At 37.0% G+C, this 18,507-nt stretch overlaps 1 long non-coding RNA gene across 1 annotated transcript in view; it reads left to right on the top strand.

The window, feature by feature from the left end:
- Nucleotides 1-18,507, top strand: part of LOC142082208 (uncharacterized) — a 189,918-nt gene that overhangs the window by 10,018 nt on the left and 161,393 nt on the right. Inside the window, exon 2 of the long non-coding RNA XR_012673615.1 lies at nt 15,569-15,699. This is a non-coding gene — a long non-coding RNA (uncharacterized LOC142082208). The remainder of the gene's footprint in view (nt 1-15,568; nt 15,700-18,507) is intronic.

Raw genomic sequence — 18,507 nt, 5'->3', positions numbered from 1 at the left:
CTTGAGAATGAGGTCATCAAAGTAGTAAACTCTTAATTCATAATTTGAGTGTCAGTGTCCTGCCTTTGTTGAAAACAGTTTGTGTTTTTTTCTACTGTCAGTGGGGAAAAAATTGAAAATGAGGGGTTTATCTGAACTGCCTGAAAGGGATTATAAAGAAAGGATGGAAGAAGTTATTCACTGTTTCTTTTGGTTTGCATCAGGTTCAGGCAGTTGGCTCTGCAGTTATGTCCCAGTTGTGCTTTACAATTAATACTGCTTCGCTTTCTGCATATGGAGCTACCTGAGTGCTCCACTGTCAACACTATGGGAAGCTGTAGCAAGATCCTATATGTCATAGGAGGTAACGTGTTAGTCTTACTGAATACATCAAGCAGATCACGGGCTGAAGAGCAAGATGGTGCTTAATTACTTAATTATCACCTTTTTTTTTTGTTCACCCAGACCTTGTTATAGTTCCACATTGCTAAAGGACTGCTTAGGGACAGACTGCACCAAGAAAAGTGCAGATGCTGTCTTATGTCAGTGCTGTAATTTATGTTTTCTTTTCTCACCTTATGTTGTGAGAAATAATCATCTTTATTACTGGAAGTGCTTTTGGTCTTTGTTTTCATATCACATCTTGGATTTTGATTTGAACGGTTCTGTTTTTTAAAAAAGGGGCTCGGACAGCCAACAGGTGTTGGTAGGGGTACGCAAAGAATTTTGCGATGTGTTCAGTGGTGTGGCTTGGTAATGGGTAAACTTTGTTGCTGTTGCAAGCTCTCTGAATACACAAAAAAGACTTCAGTATCACAGGGTTAAGCAACATGCCCATGAAGAATGTGAGCGGTTCTGCTTTTGGCAAGAACGCTGAGGATGAAGCTATTTTAAGCTTGCTTCTGAGGAACCAGTTGCAATTGAACAGGTTAGTAGTTAGGATGAAAGTAATTGTGAAAACCAAGATAGCATATCTAGAGAAAGAAAATATTTCAAACAGTAGAAATCTGGATTAAAAAAAATCCATGAAGTTAGTATCATTAGTTGAAGTTAGTATCTATTAGTTGGTATATGAAGAATTCCTTGAGGAAAACATTTCACTGGGAGTAAAAGAAGATAGGGTAGAGAGATGGCAGTTTTGAAAAGGGAACATCCCAAAGGCACAGAAATGGTCTGTTTGGTGTTGAAAAGGAGAGCAAGATACCAAACATACATTTACCAGGGCCTTTCAGTGACCTGAAAAACAAAGCAGAATTGTACAAGAACATGGAAGAAGATATTGTTAAGAATGGATATAAAATAATAACATAAGAATGTTTGGACAAGTTAAGGAATATTAAGGGTTCCAGAAATACTCTGAAATCACATTTGAAAACAGGGAAAGCTAAAGGAAAGTACGGCTCTAGTGCCTAACCAAGTGAATAAGGAAATAATGGGTGAAATAAATGAGGCTGAAATGTTTAATGTCTTTGCTTTCTAATTTTTAAATTATTGGTCATCTGGTCACCAGCATGATCACAAAGCAATTTCTATTAACTATTAGGGCAATGAAAATAATAGGTCTAGGATATTTAAATAAAATACACATCTAAATCGGGATAATGTGATGAAATTTATAGTAGGCTAGCTGTGGAGTTATCTGAAAAACTCTCTGAATTCTTAGTATTTGAAAATGATCATAGGGTCCATAGGACTTTACGTGAATGGAGGACATCTGGCACACTTACAGAAGCAGAGGAAGGAAGGTCTAAAATTCTGAACAAGTCAGACTAATATCGATAACAAGGAAAACTTTGAAATAACTTAAGCAATTAAAAAGCCTCCAAAGCTGAGAAGAAACACCCTGAGCTGTTCTGCCAAAAACATTATGTCAAAAGCATTCTAATTTCTGTCTTGACAGAATATTCGTTCTAATGGGCCTATTACAGAGAAAAAGTTACGAATTACTGTGATTGGACTATAACATTCTTATAAGCAAGAAGGGGAAATAGTACCTGTATTAAAGTTAAATGCACAATGGTGTATTCCTAGAGTAGCTCCTGCAGTATAAATAGGCAAACGTAAGTGGAGCATATCAAGTATTTTTTACTTCTCTTACTGATTTGATGACAGAATGGGGAAAATATTCTAGTAAAAACTGAGCCCCAGTACTTCTGTGATTCTTGCTAGTATCAGAGAACCTGGGGACTCCCAGTGCGTAGTAACACTTGTACATTTTAGGACAGGTCCAACAGAAGCTTTATTGACTATGATCGTAGGAAGAGAACACTCCCTCCTCTGCTCCCTGCCAAGGGAGTGCAGACTCCCCACCTGTCTACTGTTTCAGGAAAAAAAAAGGGTGATAAAACCCAGTCATTTCGATGTTAACAAAGCCAGTATCCAACCCTGGGAGGGATGGACTCCTTAAATAGCTTGCTAACTGCCACAATTCGAAGAAGAAATCAAACAGAAGATAGAGAGGGTTCTCAGTGGAGCAGGGGCATCTTCCACTAGACCAGGTTGCTCAAAGCCCCATCCGACCTGGCCTTGAACACTTCTGGGGATGAGGCATCCACAACTTCTCTGGGCAACCTGTTCCAGTGCCTCACCACCCTCATAGTGAAGAATTTCTTCCTTCTATCTAATCTAAATCTACCCTCTTTCAGTTTAAAGCCATTACCCCTTGTCCTATCACTACATGCCCTTGTAAAAAGTCCCTCTCCAGCTTTCTTGTAGGCCCCCTTCAGGTACTGGAAGCTGCTATAAGGTCTCCCTGGAGCCTTCTCTTCTCCAGGCTGAACAACCCCAACTCTCTCAAGCCAATTCCTTATCCACCGAGTGGTCCATCCGTCAAATCCATGTGTCTCCAATTTAGAGACAAGGATGTTGTGTGGGACAGTGTCAGATGCTTTGCACAAGTCCAGGTAGATGACATCAGTTGCTCTTCCCTTATCCACCAACGCTGTAACCCCGTCGTAGAAGACCACCAAATTTGTCAGGCATGATTTGCCTCAATACTAGTAAGTCTAGTATCTCAGTCAACGTGAGACATTGCATCGAACGACAGACAACATGTTTTTTCATGAAGTGTAAAAATGAAAGCCTGTTTTCCTTGATCCCTGTACTGCAGTAATTTCAGCTCTTCCTTTATTCACTTTGAAGTTTATAATTCTGTAATGCTTCCAGTTGCCCAACTATCCCTTTTCAGCCAGTACAAATTCACTACAAATCTCAGCTTGTCCTTGTGTCCCTTAATTAAGAGTACATCTTTTTGTCTGGTTAACAAGCATATGCATTCATGTTGGCCACTAAGAAGACACAGCTAACGATGTCACACTTGCCTTTTCACGTTGGAAACATTTAACGTGGCTATTTTCCCTATACCAGTTTTTCAGACTCTTACTGATTTTTCACAAACAAACCTTGTAGAAACTTTGTCTTTTTGATATCTCTATCCTTCTGTCACACTGGGTTAAAATTGGCCAATAAATCATAGCTTACTAAGGAAAATAAGCACAGAATGCAATTCCAAAAAAGTTTTGGGAAACTGGCTTTAAAACCCTAACAAGCATCAATCCTGCAGCTCTATTTTAAAAGTGGTGGCAGAAAATCCAGAGGAGAAGTAGCATCATTTCAGTTTACCAGTTGGAAGTTGATAGATGAAAAAACTTTGCAAATCTACAGCTAAAAGTCTAAGTCAAAGCTGAGACCTGAAACCATGTGAAGATGTGTGATTGATAAATAGAGTGTACACAACAGTGTAGCAGATAAATACCTGGTTTTCCTCGTAGTAGATTGGTTGTGCTTGAGAAGCAGACGATTCAGTTCTTTGAAACAAAACCTGATGTCATTTGTGTGAGCTTAAAACAAAAACGTTTGATTAGTTGTTTAAATCGTGAAGGCTAAAGCAGTATATTCAAAACCAAAAAAGGGTGTCTTATCTGCCTCCCCTTTTTATGGGGCTTGTCCCAGTCATAAACAAGTGAAGCAACAGAAGAGGCAGGAGGTTCAAGCAAAAAACCTCCCATATCCTGTTATTTCATAGGATAGAATCCCTTAAAATACCATAAAGATTAAAAGTTATGATACAAGCAGAAAGGAAGGAAATGAGAGAGAAAAGGAAACTTCTGACATTTTAGAGAGAGCTTGAGAGGGTACTTAAAAACCGATGTGGTGCTGGAGAACTCTTATCAGTGCAGTTAAGATGTAGAGGTAGTGTAGAAAAGATGTGCAGGAGGAAGGTACCTGTGCATTGAGTAGGTAAAACATGGGGAAATGTTCTTCCCTTGCTCAAAACCAGTATTTCTTCATCCATGTCTGTTTTAACTAATATGTACAATACAAATGACTAGCTAAAATGCTGTTTATTGCCCTGTCGTTGTATAGCTTGTTGGCCTAAATATCTCATGCACATGCCACAAACATAAAACTGTTTAGTTAATATTTCTTTGGCAAAACCCCAAAGTATTAATGAAATTTTAATTTGTTTTGGCAAATTGTGCATTTAAAAAATTACTTTTACTGGGGTGTTATGGATTAAATTTACATGACCACTGGAAAATAGAGATAAATGGCATGCTATTTTTATAATATTTTATCTGCTTAAGTCTTCTATATCTTGGTTAACTTTTATTATTTTGCCATGGGAATAATATCTATTTTTTACCATTTGCACCTCCAGGTTTTCTTCTCATCTTCTGCCAAAATAATTGCCACATGTAACTCCTAAGTTTTCCTGAAGTGTAGGGCTTTATACAAGAGCAGCTTGTTTAATGCCCAACCAGTCTTAAAAACACCATTGTCAGGAAATCTGCAGAATGTTTCTGGGTGATTGTATTGTTGTCATCTGTTTACAGTAATTTACATTTGAATGACCTATTGATCTGTTTCAGTGGGATCGGGAGTAGGCTGTTAGGTGTAACAATGTATCTAAAATAATAGCTTCACGCCATTTTGTGTGCCAGAAATTGCATCTGATGAGGAAATCTGTATCATGGGATACAACAGACCTGTGAGATACTTAAGAGCCCCCTAGATATTTCCATCCTAGGTTATCTTGGTCCTGAGTATCTAATTCATGATTTTGTACAATAGAGAAGAAGAGAGCCAATGATACTGGATGTGCTTTGCATGTCTGCTAAACACATTTCACCGCACTACCTTGATTTATGTACTATTTCCCCTTCCCTAATTCAGAGCTAATTAAAGTCTTTTGACTGCTTTAAAGATACAAACTGCTTGCCTTTTTTTTTTTCTCAACAGTACTGAGATACTTCGAAAGAAGAAAAGAAAAACCCACACTTACTTATTGCCCCCATAAACTGCATACCTTATCAGATATGTGAGCTTTTATGTTCTATAATATTCTCCAGCTTCTGCCACTGATAAACCCATTGCAGACCCAAATACTGCTTTAAAGGCAGTTTCTCTCACCTTTTTAACTGCTACTTGTGTCCCAGGAGAAGATGGCAACTGTCTGAAAAGGAATAACATAGAGGGGAATATTCTTCTACTTCTGATCTGAATGTTCCTCATCTGTGTATTACATGTAAAATATGAAAGTGTATACTTAAAGTATGTATGTTACATTGCACTTCCACGACGGATTGCCTGGCTATTTCGTCATTAGGTCCAACTCAGTAAAGACAACAGTTATTCATTGGCTTTTTTTATTTCTTAGCTAACATGGAAGCCAGAGAGATTGCTTTTCCTCCTGCCCCTCCACTCTGAGTATCTTACTGGTGTGAGGGTTGGGACTTGACTTGACGAATGCCTGGGAGGCATTGGCTGTGCTTAGAAGAGGAAATATTACTGATGACAAGTGAAGGGTTATTCTGATGTAGGCAAAATAGCTCAGTGTCCTTTTCAATACACTGTATAATCCGTTTTAATGCCACCTGAGAGAGAAATGTTTTCTTACAGTAGAGCTTTAGTGAACCGGTCAATAGAGATGTTACTGGACAAACACTTTCAGGTTATCTCTGAAAATTTCATGAACTCCCCAACTGCTAACTTCAAATCTTAAACTAAACAAAGGATCCAGATCTCTTAAAGAGATTTATAAATTTATAATCTGGAAATGTAAATCTTAACTACAGCTATTCCAAATTTGATCTATGAGTAGTGTAGGTTAGGAAGAACAGTTTTAGGAATAAAAAAAGACTATGTTAAAAAAAAAAAGTAGTCATGAGGGTTTTTCTTCTTAGCTCTTCTTTTATCTTAGTTTTTGGTTACATAAGCTCAGAGCTTTAAAATAATTCTTTACTAGAGAAGCAAACTTAAGCCAACTTGCCAATTTAAATATTTGATATGAGCTCTCACTTGCTTTGGAATAGTAATTCCATGAAGAAGAGGTTACTTTTTGCAAGTGGAAATGCCTCATGTTGGTGAACAATATATTAAAGTGGATTAATAGCAGTATTAATATTATGGTGGACCAGGAAAAAGACAGTTTGCAGAAGAGGACTTGAATTTTAAAGTAATGTTTGTAAGGCAGCGTATATTAAAGGAAATCTTAAGTCTTTTCAAGCCATTTTACTATATTGACCAGCTGTGTTTCTTCTGGATTTATGGGAGCTAGTTGTTTTTGTGCTTGTATTTGAATAACATGATAGCGCTCATAAAATGAAATAACTGAGATCCCAGGCAAGTGGATTTTAGCGTCAAAATATTAAAGATATATAGGCTACCATCTTTTAAAAGATTACAGAATTAATCATTATATCCATTTTGCCTTTAATGTTCTAGCTGGTTTTTTATTCTTTTTATGGAAGACAGATGTACCCCTTAGATGCTATACTTTCTGCTTGTACTGCGCAACTAGTATGTTTTGTTAATATCAAATGGTACGAAGACAGTGTGATGTATAAGAGCTTGTAGATCTTGAGATTATTTGAAGAGGCAAACAAAACACCTGTCCTGTCAAACATCTAAGTCACCGGGCTGTTCAGAGGTTCTCTTAAAGAAGATCCAAAGAATGTAAGAATGATGTTTATGAAGATCAAGTAGTGATATTTTGTCACAACTGTGTGTCTTACAGCAGTGCTTTTCTTTATCGCTCCAAAGTGCAAATCCTCACAGGGATTTTCATATATATATATAAACACACTACTCATTCAGGATCAGGAATCAGGGACTTCCTGATGTTACAGTCTGGCAGTTCTGGTCACTGGAGCTTGTTTCACTTCCCAAACTAGCCCTTACAGCCAAACGGGGAGCTACATTGTCAGTATTTTCTATTGTGCTTGTATATACTCAGTATATAAAGGTTGTGGTTTCTGTGAAAGTCTGTTCTGAACTTGGTTTCATGAGTCACTGAGTTCAGGAACAGACTATGATGAAGTTAGCCAGTTGCTTTAGCTCAGCCTTGGTTAACATAAAATAAAAATATCTTTGTTTTTTTTTTCTTTTACAAGATTGCAGAATAAACACAGTTGAAAAAATTTTATACAGGTACAGATAGAGGACAATGAAAAACAAAACTGTATTTACTAAATATATAGATTGGCTCTGTGTTTTTTTTTCACTTTCTATGCATATAGCTGACAAGTTGACAGATGTTTTACAGATGTTCTGTAGGCTGATGATCTGATTTTTTTGCAACCTTGTGATGTCAGGTCTCCCTCATGGAAAGGAGTTGCAGTTTGGAGGATCCACACTTTTTGATGTATAACTTGCATATCTTTCATTTAAGGGGATTTACTTCCTCTCTTCTCTTTTAAGAATGCCTTAGTCTTTAATATTACGAGAAATCAGTTTCAACTGTTCTTTATGCTTTAGCAGTAGAAGCATTAATATCCATTGGGCATTGGTAGATGCCATTGTCACCTATCCAAGTAGGTTAAGAACTAGGCAAGCCAAAAATGTATCGTGAAGGCAGTATGACACAAAATGTTCTTTTTAATTGGCCTGGATAATGTGAGAGTAAAACCTTTCTGTGTATTTCTGACATTTGTATTAGATATAAAGATGGACATTGCCAGTCACGCCTAATACAGCCCTATAAATGGGATTAAGACAAGCACTCCATTACTGGCTGTCTTTTGAGACATGATATGATGGTTGGTAACCAGTCAATTTGGGGTGATACCAGGGCTGAGGTTCTGACTGATTTCCTGAGTGATATGACATTACGTTTACTGAAATAACTTCAGTTTAAAACCACTTTCAAATATCAGTTCCTTAAGTGATAAAAAGAATGTTATTGCTAACATGCTTGGGCTTAAAAGTTGAAACTCTTGCTGTTCTTTGATCATCTAAAATGCTAATGTGTTGAAGGTACATGCTTACAAGTATTTTTCGTATAAATATAACCTATTATATAGTTGCCAATATGATTTTTATGTAAATGGTGGAGTATGATGTTCAGAAGTGGAGGGCATTCAGGCAATAACAGTTTTTAAAATCGGAAAACACTTCACTAATGTAAGTCCCTAGTTTATATAATCTTGGACATATTAATTCATTGACCTGCAATGCTTAGCCCTCTATGCACTAATCAGAAAGAAAAAAAAAAAACAACCCTCTTTAAAACTAAGTGAAAAGAAATTATGATGCTTTTGTTGTTGTTGTTGTTGTTGTTTATACATTAAAGAGTTTGAGGCAGAAAAACACAAAACACCCCATGGACAGAAAATAGTAAACTTTCTTCAGTTTCTTGATACTCGGAACTGCTACCTTACTGCATATTCTCTTTATCCATGCTACAGAAAATAGGATCATCAGGCCAAAATTTATTTTTTTGTCTCTCTACACTTTGTCTGAGTTTTCTGTAACTCAGATAAGATAAACAAAAATTAAATATTTGCTAAACCAGCAGTGAGTCCTATCTGAGAAAAGGGTGACTTTCTAGGATGCAGACCCTGTTGAAAACTTCCCTTAGAGGGAGACAGATTTCTGGAAGAAAATGGTAACTAAAAACAAAGTTAAAACTACAGTTACAAAAAAGTAAGGCATAGTTAAAATATAAACAACTATTTTTAACTGTACAATTAACTAAGGATTAAATACTATCAGTATAAGCATATATAAACAAATTGTTCAATCTAATAGAATAAATCATGAATAATAGTTCAAGGCCACCTTTCCAACTGGCTTTTCCTTGGAACACACCTTTTCTTGCATTCTGTTTATGTACAAGTCCATTAGTTTTATCAGTCAGGTAACAGCAACATCTGTTTCTGTGTGCAGGTGGAAAGCTAATGTGTGACCTTACGTCTTTATTCAAAGAGGGATGGAACTTCCTTTGTATTTGGCAGTGAATGTCAGTACTTAAAAAAAAAATGACATCAACTTCTGTAATAAATACTGTGATTGAGTTAACTTTGTGTTGCTAGGTATTGAAAATCTATGTGAAATACAGATATTTTATGAATTTGATATGTAATTGTGCTGTAGATGAGACTTCTGAAATTCAGGTTTGCAGCAGTGGAACAGTTGACCATCTATTCTGATGAAAAGTGAATTTCCACACCGCAATATTCACCTCTCTAAGTAGAGACTGATGAAAGTTTGAATATTAATGGTAGGATGAAGACTTAAACTTTTCCAGAGAAAAATAAAGGGTTTTTAGTTCTTAATAGTCTTTAATTAGAACTCTGAAATAATTAATTTATGCAGTACATGTGTAACTAAATACTAAGAAAATGAATATTATTTAAGACATCACTATAATTCACTGTATTTCTCATATTTGTTACATGGTCAGTGACTTAGAAGCCTGCTTTGATTTCTTTCTGAAGCCTTTGAAGTTTCATTAGTTAATTGCTTAAGGTAACTGTAAATGTTTAAAACTGCATGCTAGCAAATAACTAAGTGGGAGTATAAGTTTTTTCATTATGAACATGTTGAACTGAAGGTCCATCCAAACTCTTACCTGCTTTCAGAATTACAGTTGATACATATTATGCTTCTACATTGACTAACTACTGTAAAATACCCAATAGAACTCATGAGGAGAAAATTCAAGTGGAGATTTCTTCAGTGAAATGTGCTGTAGAAAACTGAAGATTTCTGTGCATACACAGGGCAATGGAATTCTCTAAAGGAGCAATAAACACATGTATTGAGTTAATTAATGAGCTTTCAAATGAGTAAATTATTCTTCCTACATGTAAAGACATACCGGTATAAATAGAAATAAAGTGGAAAATATGGAACTTGGGGTGGGAGGAGAGGGGAAGGTGTATTTGTTGTTCCTCAACAGATAAATATAGAAAAGACCTTTCAAAAATGCATACTAAGGCAACTGTATTTATCAATAATTTAGAGGCAAGGATACAATAGTTTTTTTCTACATTTGCAATGCATTTTAGAAAGAAGTCTTGAAACGGATTTAAATTACAGAAGCAGAGACTTCAGACACTCAACCTTAACTCAGCCCTGTAGTGACACCAGGAGGAAAAAGTCTAAAATCACTTTCCTCCAAGCTGGCATCTTGGTCACTAAAAGGCTTTTATCATGTCTTCATGCTTAATGCATAGCATCAGTAACAGGAGCAAGCTGATGCCTCTCATGTCTGTTCCTACATGTTTGAAAATCTTTTACATTAAACGTTATCTAGTTTTTCGTATTCATGTACTGCTTCGTTTTGCCCAAATTTTCATATTGTTCTAATAGCTTACCTTTTAAATTATTGGTAATTGTAATTACACCTTAAGTCTAGAAATACCTTTATATTGTGTGCAACACACAGATATACTCTCCGATACATATCTTTTGTATACTAGATACTCACTTGTGTAATTTTTGCAGGAAAATTGAATATATTTTATATTTTGAGCATGATCTTGCTTTACTTTCAGTGGGAGAAATAGATTACTATTGGATTTAAAGCATTGTAATTAAGCATGGCCACAAACAAATACAAAAATCCTGAGCAGAGGAAGAATAGTGGTTTTGTTTTATACAGCAGATTTTGACAACTCCAACAGACTGAACTCATGTATGTGCTTTAATCTTACTTTGTGCTGTAGTCATGCTTCCAAACTTGAATACCTCCCCTGTTAAGAAGTCAAATGTATGAACTCTGTATGTTGATATTCCAGTGGCTTGGGGACTTTGAAGGATATGATGTTGCTCAGATGACATTAGTGTGTAATTTCCCAAGAAACAGGAGTAGCCTAATGGTATTCCTCTGGCCGTCTTTGTCTGAATGCCAGTATTGTTCAAGGAGCACCAAAAATGCCTTCCTCTTACAGACTGTGAGCTTGCATATTAGAAGCTTCATACTCTTTCCTTTTCAGTTTTCCTCATATAAAATTGGTTGGTTAGGGAAGAGCAGGGAACCACCCTCACCTGTCTCTTTTGTCTGACCAGGTAGAAGATTTGAGTCCTCAAAGTATTTTCTTGACTTCCGTTCTCCAGATCTCACAGGAGGAAGTAAGATTTTTTTGGTTTTAAGTTGTTGCTAGCAAAGAATCTCATAATACTTGAATTAGAGAAGATTAAAACCTAGCAGCAGGAGCTCACAGTGAAGGAGATGGACAGTTAGAGAGGAGGAGAGGTTGGGCAGTTTCCACTCTGTCCTGCAGTCGTGAGGGCCCAGAAACCCTTTGTTGTGTTTCACCTCCTCCTGCATCCTCCTGAGGTCTCTGCCCTTACCTGCTCCAGGATCCTTCGGCACTTCATAGCCACTGATAACTTAGGCATTCTGCGAGGAGGAACAGGGCAGAAAGGGCTTTGGGGGAGAAATGAGAGCATTGGGTCGAATAGAATAATGCATAAATTAATGCATGTGATCTAGTGTGAGGGTAAAACACCAAACAGGCAAATGTTGGGTCTGGTGCACAGCCTAAAAATCTATTTCTACTAAATGTATTCTTTTTATGGTCATAGTTGTTTTCTGGCATGCTATCTCATGATCTGCAGTGTGCTTGCTTATTATTTTAAAAATATTTTTGCACTGTAGATTGTATTTATGTAAAGCTCTGCTTCTGAGTGCTGCAATTTCAATATGAAATTTCTGTAAATGTTAAGACTGTAAGGTTTAAACACTGCTTAGCTCCTAAGGTGATATGTATATGTCCTGGTTTCTTCCTAGTAGCTGGTATAGTGCCGTGTTTTGGATTTAGTACAAGAGTAATGTTGATACCACACTGATGTTTTAGTTGTTGCTAAGTAGTGTTTTTAGTAGTCAAGGACTTTTCGGCTTCCCATGCTCTGCCAGGTGCACAAGAAGCTGGGAGGGAGCATAGCCAGGGCAGCTGACCTAACTGACCAAGGGATTATTCCATACCATATGATGTCACGCTCCATATATAAGCTGGGGGGTTGGCCGGGGAGGGGCGATCGCTGCTTGGGGACTGGCTGGGCATCGGTTGGCAGGTGGTGAGCAATTGCATTGTGCATCACTTATTTTGTATATTCTATCATTATTATTATTATCATTATTATTTTCCTTTCCTTTTCTCTTCTATTACACTGTTTTTATCTCAATCCATGAATTTTACTTTTTTTTTCCGATTCTCTCCGCCATCCTGCTGCGGGAGGGTGGAGGGAGTGAGCGAGCAGCTGTGTGGTGTTTGGCTGCCTGCCACAATGGTATAGAACACTTCCACAAAAGAAATGGCAAATTTTGTTGGATAGCCATAACTGACAAACATGATACGACTCAGATTTGCCGCTTTCCCCCATGCGCTTTATGAGGTGATGCAAACATATTTCCAAGTTCTGTGAAGGAAGTCTAAAGGATTGATAACAGTGATAGCTTTATTTGAGCAGAGTGGTCAGTGAACAACCAGGTATATTTTTTGTTTCAGCAATGAACTATTGATAACCTACCTTAAAATAATTGAATAATTGCCTGAACTTCATAATCATTTAGTATCTTTTTTATTAGCAAATAATCACTGGCAGTTTTGCTTTTTCAGCACTGTCTAATGCTTCATTTAATACCTCATAAGCAGCTTCAAGTATGAAACTCCTGGTTTGCGAACTCAAGATATGTGTATATTAACAAAAAAATCCACCATGTACTACTACTTTGACCCTAATATAGTACACGTATTTTAGAATTGTATGAAAAGTCTAGTAATAGGATAAATAGCTAAATTCACATTTTCAGGATTGAAGTATTCCTCGTGGACTAAGAAATTGTTTTAATTTCTCCTCATTTCAAACAGTATAATTAGCGACTCTCTTGCTGTTTTGAGAGCAGGCTTTCTATATAACTGAGCCGAATAATTCTTTTGAACTTTAAACCTGCAGCTGTGGCTTACCAGACTGCAAGCCACCCTCACCTTCTGCTTTCCCACACTCACTAATAACCTTCTTAAAAGTAAATAAGTAGTGCAAGTAGAATTTAAACTAGTCCAGCTGCCCCCATCTCTGAACTAGTCAAGTGCTGGGAGATGGGTCAACTTCACCATCTGCATCAGATGAAAAAGCACGATGAACAAAGGTAAATGTCACATACGTTTTGATGACATGACAGCCCCAAACAGTCTTGCTCTGTCCCTGAGAAGCTTCACGTAAACGTTGAACAAGAAAGGCAACTGAGTAGAATGATGAAAAACCTGCTCACGAGAGCCCTCTGGGCAGATGAGCAATTGTCTGACATCACCCTCTGAGACCTCCCGGAGAGGAGAGACCAGAGTCACTACGCTGATTTTTGGCCATCCTTGCCAGTGTCTGCAGATGAGTCAACAAAACTTAATGGTTCATGTTAACACAGGTCACTGACAAATCTACAATAATCAGTATGGAAACTTGACCTCTGTCTTTTGCCAAGAGGAGATCATAGACCAATTAAGCCAGTGTAGTCTTTGTACCTTACCTAGGCTGAAAGCCAGATTGAAAAGGGTCGTGGAAGTCAAAGATGCCAGATGGCGTAACAGCTGTTTAACATAAACTTCTCAGTCACCTTCTTCACTACAGGCAGTTTAGACAGGGGATGACAATTGATAAAATTACCAATACTAAGCTGACATCTCAAATACAGGTGTGTAGCTGATTATTAGAAGAATGCTGGCATTTAGCTTTTCATGTACTGATGAGAAAAGTAGCGTTGATAACACTTCTGATTATTTGATTTTTATATCTGAAGAATAGTTTCATCCTGCGTTGTTTCACCATGCCTATCAGGATATGGTTAAAATGTCCAGAATTCTTGGAATTGATCCATATATTTCTTAGCGCTGCAAATGCCTTTTTTTTTTTTTTTTTTTTAATTTCCCATTGACAGTCTATAATCTTGAATCAGAAATCTGCAGCTTCCTTTAAGACCTGGATAGTTTTATTAATCTGAAGGACATCTACTGGATACTGCTTTAACTTTTGCAGTTCAGCTGGATAAAACAAATCCGTCTCTTTTTCGTGGAAAACAATCTGATGGATCATATCAATGATATATATGTTACTATTTTGCCAAAATAGTTAATCCATAAAATTATAGATAAATTATGGGTAAAATTGTGTTTCAGAATTTTTTTTTAAATCTTTATCCATCACCAATTTTCAAACACAGAGATGCTTACATTTGAAGAAAGAAATAGTCTAATTTATTGTTCTGTTACTGTGGAAAGTGAACTTCTTACAAATAGATTCTGAAGTAAGAGTATTTCTTCTGATGGCCACTGTGATAAATAATGAAGAATTAGGTGAGATTGAATGTCTAGGTTCAATTCTGCCTACTGCAGTCTGAGGTGTTCTGGTCTGGAAATGTCTGTGTATAGTTGGTAAATAAAGCTATATCGCTGCACATGCTCCAAAAATTTACAGCTCTAGCTGATAGATGCTTAAGGTCATGTAAGAAATAGGCACTTAAACTGTAATTTCTAAAGTTTAAACCTCTTTAAATCTGCTGAAAGAGCAAATCCATTAGGCCTTGTGATCCTCAAGCCAAAACGAACACTGACAAATAGCATTGAGTTCGACCTGAAACGTAGCAAGGGAAGAGGTTTTCCCAGCTCTTATAAAACAGCCTATTGATTAGAAAACTTGCCCAAGAAGCGCAAAGCCGGGCTATAGAATTTCCCCAATGCGAGGGAGAAGGGAGCCACCACATCCCTTAGCTATGAAGGTGTCCTAACTGCACAGCCTTCGGGGCTACAAATTGGACCGTCCTCCCTGCTTCTTCTCATAACAGGCCGCTGAGTAGAAAGAAATGCAAACGGGGATTTGAGGAGTAAGAGCAAACTAGAGGACACCTGGTTCTGTAAGCATCAGCTCATTGAAAGCAGTCACAGCTTCAGGGATTGCTTATGCATTTTACAGTTAAATGAATACCTAAAATGCACAAGTAGCATTAGTAGTGTGGACCTGAAGGCAGGAGGTGGCTCTAATCCAATCTGAAGCCAGACTGATGGTCTACTAAGGTGTTTAACCTACTGAATAATAAAGCCCTATGAAGTTCTTTGAATTAAGTTTGGTTTCCTTACAGTTATTTTACTGTAGTGAGAGGATATCTTTTCAAAACATCAGATGTAATCTGAAGTTTTCCAGTGAACAGCATGCATAGAAATGGAGACACTGTCAGATACTCTGCATACACTTCCCTATTCATGTGAGACTGGACATAGGTGATACTTAGATAACAGTTTTCAGTAAAGAAAGCTCTACCCACTCAACCATGTTTTTAACAGGTATTCTGCTTGTTTCTGGGCATTTACAGAACTCATCATCATCAAAAAACCAAAGAGATTCCCAGATGGGAAAAGGAAGGAGAAGCAGCCTGAAAGACATTTGCTTTCCTGTCTGGAGCGGTATAGAAAGGCAGGAAAAAGTAGCGACTTGCATTCACTGGTAAGTGGATTTTTTTTTTCCCCTTTAGACTCCCTTGTAGACTTTACATTAAACTGTAACAATTTGAAGAATTAGAGGCATGTTCTTCCTTTTCTCCAGTTATCAGTGGCATCCTTGCAATAATAAAAGTGAAAAGAGTGATTCACCCTGATGATGCAGAAAGCTTTAATATGCTCCTTTTCCTTTACTTTCCTGTGGCGCTAATAGGTAGCAGAAAGGGGCAAGAGATGAGAGCTTTTGCACATGTGCATTTATGTTTTCAGCATTGCCTATGTGTTCAAAAGAAAAATCACTGTGGGACTCTTTTTTTTATGTGATGATCTTTTGTTGCATCCATTGAGAAAAGAAGTAATCACTTGGGAATAGCTACTTTATACAAGTTCAAAAGACTCCCAAAAGAGAAGAAAGTCATGCTTCTCTATACAATACAGCAAATGCCAGAAAAGGTGGGTCATTCTCACTGCAAGCCATAGGACACATGAGGCCAAATTTAACCCTTGTGTAAATTCCACTTGAAATGACTGGAATTATCAGAGGATGAAACTAGACAATCATTAATGGACAAAAAATAAAATATTAAGAGAGCTCTTTTGTATACGTGGCAGTTTCATGTTAGTATGCACAAAGGCTATCAAAAGCTATTGACTTGTCAAGCATTACTTACTTACTAACTTTTTTCCCCAACCAAGTGCTGATAGCTGATTAGGTACATGTTTCCTATAAAAGTAGTGGCTTCCCTACAGTCTGGAGGATATTGCTAGTCCCAACCTAGGCGACCAGGTCAGTTTGTGGAAAGGCGTAGTGCAGTCTGGATCTGGAACATGACAGAGATCGCTAGACCTTACTCTGTTGGGAAGAATAGATAATCTTACAAACCAGATTTTATTGTATGCATCTACTCTGTAATGAAGCTTTGTTTCTCTCTAGGTTGCTCACTTCTGGCTTTATATAAAGTCTACATAAAGGCTGCCCCAAAATTAAGAGAAGAATTAGGTAAAATGTAAATGATCTGCATACACAGATCAGAATAGAAATCCAGGGACAGGTAAGGGAGGAGAGCACAGATACGTATCTATGGAGATGCTATGTCCACAGTATTACATAAAAGTGAAGCCCTGTAGCTTTTGTTACAGACCTGTTGTTATGATAAGATTTTCAGAGCATGTAGTAGTTGCTTAATTCATAATCTGATTGGAAGCACCAGGATTTTTATCACTGATTTCGAAGTAAACAGAGGTTGCATAACACAAAGTGCAAGGTAGCATACCAATACAATATTGAAGAAAGCATATTTTTAAATACAGAAAACATTTAAAACAGAACATATGCGTGTATATTTCTGATTGTGTTCAAAGAATTCTTCTGCTATGAAGTCTTTGATTAAAAGTGATCCAAACCACAAGTAAAATTGCTGAATAATTACTTCCAGCATCTTCTCATGAGTCTTGTATGTGATCTCAGATGATACTACACTTCACAAAGTCTTACTCCAGGAGGTCCCCGCCACCTCTCTTTGTGTTGGCAGAAAAAAAGATAAGAATGTATTTAGCAGTAAGACTCAGGAGCCTGCCTTCAGACCTGTCAGATACCTGAGTGTTTGTATGTCTGTAGCTTCTGATAGCACCTTTCCCCTTTTGCTTCAGCTTTGGCACCCAAATAGACTCGTAAGTGCTATCAGCCTCACACTGGTCAAAGGATTCTAGGGAAGGATTATTTGTATTGCATTTTTTCCCTACTTTTTCTAGAGGAAAAGTGCATTTTCTAGTTATTTTCATTAGTCTTTTAGGAGTTTTGGCTTTTTCCTGCAAAAAGAGAGCACTCTGTTTAGAATGCCTTTCATAAACAGAACAATGGCTGGTTTTATAAAACAAGTAGGTTCAGAATGCTGGAACTTCTTGCTAAGTGTATTTTCCTAGCAGTTTTGTGGCATTCAGCTGCACTGTTCAAGCTTTTGAAGAATTTTGCCTGTATTCACACATGTATTTCTGAATCTTCTCTCAAGTAATCAGTTTTAAATTACTGTATCACTTTAAATGTCTAGTTTGTTAGGTCTACCTGCTGTAGTTGCTTTAATGCGCAGCGTTAGTAGTCATAAATCTGACACTTGCTGAATGAGCTTTAATTGTAGTGGATCACATCCTTTTTTATTAGAGTTTTTAGAAGGCTCTCCAAATTTATGCTTGACTCTATTTAAATAATATTTACACTAGTTACCATTTATTGTGTTTATTTTATTCTTTTGAAGAAATGAACATGTTCAGGGAAAAAATGGTAAGCAAGGAAAGTTTGCTCAAAAAAAAGGTTTTTAAGTATTTAATTTAAATAGTAGATACAAGATTCTGTTGCCTATTTTTATTTGTTTTGTTCTATTGTAATATTTACTCTGATGGCTTCATTAATTTCTTAATGTAAAGATATAATGTATATTGTACCCTCCTCTCATTGTGTACTAATTACCAGCTTGCAGTAAATTTGGCAAGTTAGTTTGATAAAATCTTCAGCAATTATTTTAATTTTTGCTGTTGTTGCTCTACAGTTTTTGTCAGCTACAGAAATGATAACATATTCCCCAGGGTTTCCAGAAAACTGTTAGCCCTATACTTCCGTATGTGTATTCTAGCAAAGGGTCTCCAACAGTAATTTTGAGTGTTTGCAATTTTCAACCCAGCTGGTTGCAGAGCATCCACAGTGAGAGGAATGAAGCCAGTATTACAATTTACAATAAGAACATTCCAAACTCCTTGAGGATTAAATGTAGTCTTCCTTAATCCCTGGCTTTTACTCTGAAGTATGTAATACTGTTTTAGT

This window comes from Calonectris borealis, chromosome 4 (assembly GCF_964195595.1).
Source record: "Calonectris borealis chromosome 4, bCalBor7.hap1.2, whole genome shotgun sequence".
Taxonomy (NCBI): Eukaryota; Metazoa; Chordata; class Aves; order Procellariiformes; family Procellariidae; genus Calonectris; species Calonectris borealis.
This window is presented reverse-complemented; position numbering and strand designations above follow the sequence as displayed.